Raw genomic sequence first — 8,138 nt, forward strand, 5'->3', positions numbered from 1 at the left:
TATAATAGTGCCACCTAGTGATGTCATCTAGTACTGCAGGACTGACACTGTATCATGTACATATAATAGTGCCACCTAGTGATGTCATCTAGTACAGCAGGACTGACACTGTGTATCATGTAAATATAATAGTGCCACCTAGTTCTCAGCGCCATGGATACTTTAGTCATCCGTTACAGCAGGGTCTGTGTGTACGTGCGGCCCCTGCTCCACACGTCATCTCCTCCTCTGTGCCTCACACAATCCTCTGCAGATTTCTCCTGCGCCGCCCCTCTACTCTGGAACTCCCTGCTCCAACCCATCAGATTCTCCCCCAACATCCAAACCTTCAAGAGTGACCTGAAAACCGCCTCTTCAGGAAAGCCGACCCCCTGCCATGAGCATGCTGCCACCCCACACCGACGAGCAGCCTATACCGTCACCTGCTGTGTTCTCCCCTTCTCTTGTAGATTGTAAGCTCTTGTGGTCAGGCTCCTCTCCCCCTCTGTACCAGTCCTCTAGTAGTTTCTTTTTATATTTGTGTGACCTGTCTGGATGTAGAGCGCCACGGAATTAATGTGGCTTTAAAACAAATCCTGCTGGATGGCGGTACCCCGTGTTCCTGGGGCTGGAGAACACTCGCCTCTTCTTCTGTTCGCTGCGTCTCAGGTCAGGAAACCATTTCATTGATTGCAATACCAGACACATCCATGGGCGAGGGGCGGCGCTGTTGCCTGCAGAGTACCTGTGAGGACAGGCAGTGACATGACGCTCACATGATGCTGTGGGTGCAGCCGCACACTGTAACAGGATCTGCAGGGTTTGGCTCCTACTTTCACTTTCTTAGGATTCTCCTCCTTCTGGTGATTTCCAGGATGGGGCTTTCCAGACGGCACAGACATCTGCTGGGGAGAGAGGCCGGATCCATGTGAGCCCCCTCACCGGTCACTGACTGCCCCCTAAACGGAGAGCGACCCCCATCATTGCACGGAGGCGGCCGGTGTGTAGAAGTAATAGGTAACTATGCTGCGGATTTACAGATGAGCTTTTAGTGAATGACCCTGAAAGTATGTGCCCCCCCGACCGGTCACTGAGATGATATCAGTGCGGGGGCGAGTCGTCAGGACCGGACCGCACCGCCATTCCTTACGGCTTTTCGGATGGTCAGAGCGCGGCATTTATGGGTCGTATAGGAGGGGGCAGTCCAAAAGAGGAACCCCGGGGTCTGGTGCTGCCTGAGAGCTCATGGGGCGCAGTACCCCCAAGAGCCCACCAGCAGGCTGTGGAGACATAACATGTTGGGAGACCCCTAAAGAAACCAGTGGAATTGGAGTGATGTCATCTAGTACTGCAGGTCTGACACTATATCATGTAAATATTATAGTGCCACCTAGTGATGTCATCTAGTACTGCAGGACTGACACTGTGTATCATGTACATCTAATAGTGCCACCTAGTGATGTCATCTAGTACTGCAGGTCTGACACTGTGTCATGTACATATAATAGTGCCACCTAGTGATGTGATCTAGTACTGCAGGACTGACACTGTATCATGTACATATAATAGTGCCACCTAGTGATGTCCTCTAGTACTGCAGGTCTGACACTGTATCATGTACATATAATAGTGCCACCTAGTGAGTCATCTAGTACTGCAGGTCTGACACTGTGTATCATGTACATATAATATGCCTCCTAGTGATGTCATCTAGTACTGCAGGTCTGACACTGTATCATGTACATATAATAGTGCCACCTATGGATGTCATCTAGTATGCAGGCTGACACTGTGTTCATGTACATATAATAGTGCCACCTAGTGATGTCATCTAGTACGCAGGACTGACACTGTTTCATGTACATATAATAGTGCCACCTAGTGATGTCATCTAGTACTGCAGGTCTGACACTGTTGTATCATGTACATAGAATAGGTGCCACCTAGTGATGTCATCCTAGTACTGCAGGTCTGACACTGTATCATGTACATTAGAATAGTGCCTCCTGTGATGTCATCTAGTACTGCAGGACTGACACTGTATCATGTACATATAATAGTGCCTCCTTGTGATGTCATCTAGTACTGCAGGACTGACACTGTGTATCATGTACATATAATAGTGCCTCCTAGTGATGTCATCTAGTACTGCAGGACTGACACTGTGTATCATGTACATATAATAGTGCCACCTAGTGATGTCATCTAGTACTGCAGGTCTGACGCTGTGTATCATGTACATATAATAGTGCCACCTAGTGATGTCATCTAGTACTGCAGGACTGACACTGTATCATGTAAATATAATAGTGCCACCTAGTGATGTCATCTAGTACTGCAGGTCTGACACTGTATATCATGTACATATAATAGTGCCTCCTTGTGATGTCATTCTAGTACTGCAGGTCTGACGCTGTGTATCATGTACATATAATAGTGCCACCTAGTGCTGTCATCTAGTACTGCAGGACTGACCACTGTATCATGTACATATAATAGTGCCTCCTTGTGATGTCATCTAGTACTGCAAGGTCTGACGCTGTGTATCATGTACATATAATAGTGCCACCTAGTGATGTCATCTAGTACTGCAGGTCTGACACTGTATATCCATGTACAGATAATAGGTGTCACCCTAGTGATGTCATCTAGTACTGCAGGTCTGACACTGTGTATCATGTACATATAATAGTGCCACCTAGTGATTCATCTAGTACTGCAGGTCTGACACTGTGTATCATGTACATATAATAGTGCAACCTAGTGATGGTCCATCTAGTACTGCAGGTTCTGACACTGTATATCATGTACATATAATAGTGCCACCTAGTGATGTCATCTAGTACTGCAGGACTGACACTGTGTATCATGTACATATAATAGTGCCACCTAGTGATGTCATCTAGTACTGCAGGTCTGACGCTGTGTATCATGTACATATAATAGTGCCACCTAGTGATGTCATCTAGTACTGCAGGACTGACACTGTATCATGTACATATAATAGTGCCACTAGTGATGTCATCTAGTACTGCAGGTCTGACACGGTATCATGTACATATAATAGTGCCTCCATTGTGATGTCATCTAGTACTGCAGGTCTGACACTGTGTATCATGTACATATAATAGTGCCTCCTTGTGATGTCATCTAGTACTCTGCAGGACTGACACTGTATCATGTACATATAATAGTGCTCCTTGTGATGTCATCTAGTACTGCAGGTCTGACACTGGGTCATGTACATATAATAGTGCCACCTAGTGATGTCATCTAGTACTGCAGGTCTGACACTGTATATCATGTACATATAATAGTGCCACCTACTGATGTCATCTAGTAATGCAGGTCTGACACTGTGTCATGTACTATAATATTGCCACCTAGTGATGTCCATCTAGTACTTGCAGGTCTGACACTGTGTATCATGTACATATAATAGTGCCACCTAGTGATGTCATCTAGTACTGCAGGTCTGACACTGGTATCATGTACATATAATAGTGCCACTTAGTGATGGCATCTAGTACTGCAGGTCTGACGCTGTGTAGCATGTACAGATAATAGTGCCACCTAGTGAGTCACTCTAGTACTGCAGGACTGACACTGTATCATGTACATATAATAGTGCCACCTAGTGATGTCACCTAGTACTGGCAGGACTGACACTGTGTCCTCATGTACATATAATAGTGCCTCCTAGTGATGTCATCTAGTACTGCAGGTCTGACGCTGTGTATCATGTACATATAATAGTGCCACCTAGTGATGTCATCTAGTACTGCAGGTCTGACACTGTATATCATGTACATATAATAGTGCCACCTACTGATGTCATCTAGTACTGCAGGTCTGACACTGTGTCATGTACGTATAATAGTGCCACCTAGTGATGTCATCTAGTACTGCAGGTCTGACACTGTGTATCATGTACATATAATAGTGCCACCTAGTGATGTCATCTAGTACTGCAGGTCTGACACTGTGTATCATGTACATATAATAGTGCCACCTAGTGATGTCATCTAGTACTGCAGGTCTGACACTGTGTATCATGTACATATAATAGTGCCACCTACTGATGTCATCTAGTACTGCAGGTCGGACACTATATAATGTACATATAATAGTGCCACCTAGTGATGTCATCTAGTACTGCAGGTCTGACACTGTGTATCATGTACATATAATAGTGCCACCTAGTGATGACATCTAGTACTGCAGGTCTGACACTGTGTATCATGTAAATATTATAGTGCCACCTAGTTCTCAGCGCCATGGATACTTTAGTCATCCGTTACAGCAGGGTCTGTGTGTACGTGCGGCCCCTGCTCTACACGTGATCTCCTCCTCTGTTCCTCACACAATCCTCTACAGATTTCTCCTGCGCCGCTCCTCTACTCTGGAACTCCCTGCTCCAACCCATCAGATTCTCCCCCAACATCCAAACCTTCAAGAGTGACCTGAAAACCGCCTCTTCGGGACCCCCTGCCATGAGCATGCTGCCACCCCACACCGACGAGCAGCCTATACCGTCACCTACTGTGTTCTCCCCTTCTCTTGTAGATTGTAAGCTCTTGTGGTCAGGCTCCTCTCCCCCTCTGTACCAGTCCTCTAGTAGTTTCTTTTTATATTTGTGTAACCTGTCTGGATGTAGAGCGCCACGGAATTAATGTGGCTTTAAAATAAATCCTGCTGGATGGCGGTACCCCGTGTTCCTGGGGCTGGAGAACACTCGCCTCTTCTTCTGTTCGCTGCGTCTCAGGTCAGGAAACCATTTCATCTATTGCAATACCAGACACATCCATGGGCGAGGGGTGGCGCTGTTGCCTGCAGAGTACCTGTGAGGACAGGCAGTGACATGACGCTCACATGGTGCTGTGGGTGCAGCCGCACACTGTAAACAGGATCTGCAGGGTTTGGCCTCCTACTTTCACTTTCTTAGGATTCTCCTCCTTCTGTGGTTTCCAGGATGGGGCTTTCCAGACGGCACAGACATCTGCTGGGGAGAGAGGCCGGATCCATGTGAGCCCCTCATCGGTCACTGACTGCCCCCTAAACGGAGAGCGACCCCCATCATTGCACGGAGGCGGCCGGTGTGTAGAAGTAATAGGTAACTATGCTGCGGATTTACAGATGAACTTTTAGTGAATGACCCTGAAAGTATGTGCCCCCCCGACCGGTCACTGAGAGATGATATCAGTGCGGGGGCGAGTCGTCGGGACCGGACCGCACCGCCATTCCTTACGGCTTTTCAGATGGTCAGAGCGCGGCATTTATGGGTCGTTGTGTGAGATCCATATCTTCTCATGTGTCCATAGATACATAATATATACATTGTATCACTCCTAGTGTAAACATCAGACAGGAGTGGGCAGTCCAAAAGAGGAACCCCGGGGTCTGGTGCTGCCTGAGAGCTCATGGGGCGCAGTACCCCCAATTGCCCACCAGCAGGCTGTGGAGACATAACATGTTGGGAGACCCCTAAAGAAACCAGTGGAATTGGAGATCCCCTTTAGGTCATGTTCACATGGCAGATTTGACCATTAGATTTCGGTCACGGATCCAGGCGCAGATTTAGCAGTGTCACCCACAGAAACCGCAGCAGTAACGAGAACGTCAATTAGATTTTGTTTCTGCGGCGCGGATTTCTAATTCACCTGAAGAAAATTCCTGACTGCGGAGCGAATTCCCACCAAGGGGAGGTGGGTCTTGAGTGGACACCACTCAATTTCGGGGCAGAATTTGTGCTGAAAATCATGTAAGAAGTCGACAACCACAGAGCAGAGTATGTGGGACAAGACAGCGGGGGCGTACATGGGGGGAGGAAAGATTACAATAGCGCCCCCTAATGGGGCTGAGCACAGAATTTGGAAGAATACATTGTATCCTGTGAAGTCGCTGGAGAGTGTCAGTCTTGAGCCTCATTATTTAGCAATCAGTGCAACTCAGCCCCAACTAGTTGAGGTTCTCCAAAGATCTTTATTTACACCGGCAAGTGAAACGCCAGCCTCAGTAAAGCTGCCCCTTTATGACCATGAGAGGATGGACCCTCAGGGTCACACATGTCTTTCTCTTCCAGGATTACTAGAAGATTTGGACCATAGTTGATGGTAACCATGGCTGGTTGGTGGTGGATCGCTGTTCTTCTGGTGACTTCTGTGAGCGGCCGTGTCCCAGTGGATTCCCTCACAGACCCTCAGACAGAGGCGGTCAGACTGGTCCGGGAGGATTTCCACAAGAGCAACAAGGTCAAAAATGCGTTCCAAGTGTCCTCCATGCTGGCCGCAACGCAACAGGTGAGTGGTGACCATCAGGGTGGACAATGGCCTGGAGGCATGATGAGTGGTGACCATCAGGGTGGACAGAGGCCTGGAGGCATGGTGAGTGGTGGACCATCAGGGTGGACCGAGGCCTGGAGCATGGTGAGTGGTGACCATCAGGGTGGGACAGAGGCCTGGAGGCATGGTGAGTGGTGACCATCAGGGTGGTGACAGAGGCCTGGAGGCATGGTGAGTGGTGACCATCAGGGTGGACAGAGGCCTGGAGGCATGGTGAGTGGTGACCATCAGGGTGGACCGAGGCCTGGAGGCATGGTGAGTGGTGACCATCAGGGGTGGACAGAGGCCTGGAGGCATGGTGAGTGGTGACCATCAGGGTGGACAGAGGCCTGGAGGCATGGTGAGTGGTGACCATCAGGGTGGAGACAGAGGCTTGGAGGCATGGTGAGTGGTGACCATCAGGGTGGACAGAGACTGGAGGCATGGTGAGTGGTGACCATCAGGGTGGACAGAGACCTGGAGGCATGGTGAGTGGTGACCATCAGGTGGACAGAGACTGGAGGCATGGTGAGTGGTGACCATCAGGGTGGACAGAGCCTGAGGCATAGTGAGTGGTGACCATGGGTGGACAGAGGCCTGGAGGCATGATGAGTGGTGACCATCGGGTGGACAGAGACCTGGAGGCATGGTGAGTGGTGACCATCAGGGTGGACAGAGGCCTGGAGGCATGGTGAGTGGTGACCATCAGGGTGGACAGAGGCCTGGAGGCATTTCCCAGTCATTATTAGTTTCTCCAGGATTCTGTACAGTTTTCTATGATCATTTCTGTCACTTTTAGGAAAACTTTGATGTTAAAGGAACATTTGTTAAAGTAAGATTCATCATGAAACAGACAAATTGTCAGAGACGCGACTGGATGAACCGAAAGTGCGTCCCCATAATGACAGCCAAGGTGAGGGGCGGAAATATATACCGCTTTATATCTATATTGTATATACAGCGTACATTGTATATGTGAGTGTATGTATAGCCGCATATGTGCATACGGTATATATGTGTGCTCACCTGTATATTGGACTATGTATACAGTATATATGTGTATCTGTATACAGTGTATATGAGTATGTACGGTACGTGTGTATACAGTATATATGTATCTATGTACAGTATGTGTGTATACAGTATATATGTATCTATGTACAGTACGTGTGTATACAGTATATAAGTATCTATGTACAGTACGTGTATACAGTATATATGTATCTATGTACAGTGTGTGTGTATACAGTATATATGTATCTATGTGCAGTGTGTATACAGTATATATGTATCTATGTAAGGTACGTGTGTATAGAGTATGTAAGTATGTACGCTACGTGTGTATACAGTATATATGTATCTATGTACAGTATGTGAGTATACAGTATATATGTATCTATGTACAGTGTGTGAGTATACAGTATATATGTATGTATGTACAGTGTGTATACAGTATATATGTATCTATGTAAGGTACGTGTGTATAGAGTATGTAAGTATGTACGCTACGTGTGTATACAGTATATATGTATCTATGTACAGTGTGTATACAGTATATATGTATCTATGTACAGTGTGTATACAGTATATATGTATCTATGTAAGGTACGTGTGTATAGAGTATGTAAGTATGTACGCTACGTGTGTATACAGTATATATGTATCTATGTACAGTACGTGTGTATACAGTATATATGTATCTATGTACAGTACGTCTGTATACAGTATATATGTATCTATGTACAGTACGTGTGTATACAGTATATATGTATCTATGTATGGTACGTGTGTATACAGTATATATGTATCTATGTACAGTACATGTGATACAGTATTATG

General features: G+C 46.8%; 1 long non-coding RNA gene across 1 annotated transcript; it reads left to right on the forward strand.

The window, feature by feature from the left end:
- The first annotated feature begins 981 nt into the window (after positions 1-981).
- LOC122937748 lies at positions 982-7,252 on the forward strand. The gene is made up of 4 exons (XR_006389910.1): positions 982-996; positions 4,951-5,092; positions 6,062-6,278; positions 7,099-7,252. It is a non-coding gene; the product is annotated as an uncharacterized LOC122937748 (long non-coding RNA).
- Positions 7,253-8,138: the final 886 nt, after the last annotated feature.

This window comes from Bufo gargarizans, chromosome 5 (genome assembly GCF_014858855.1).
Source record: "Bufo gargarizans isolate SCDJY-AF-19 chromosome 5, ASM1485885v1, whole genome shotgun sequence".
Taxonomy (NCBI): Eukaryota; Metazoa; Chordata; class Amphibia; order Anura; family Bufonidae; genus Bufo; species Bufo gargarizans.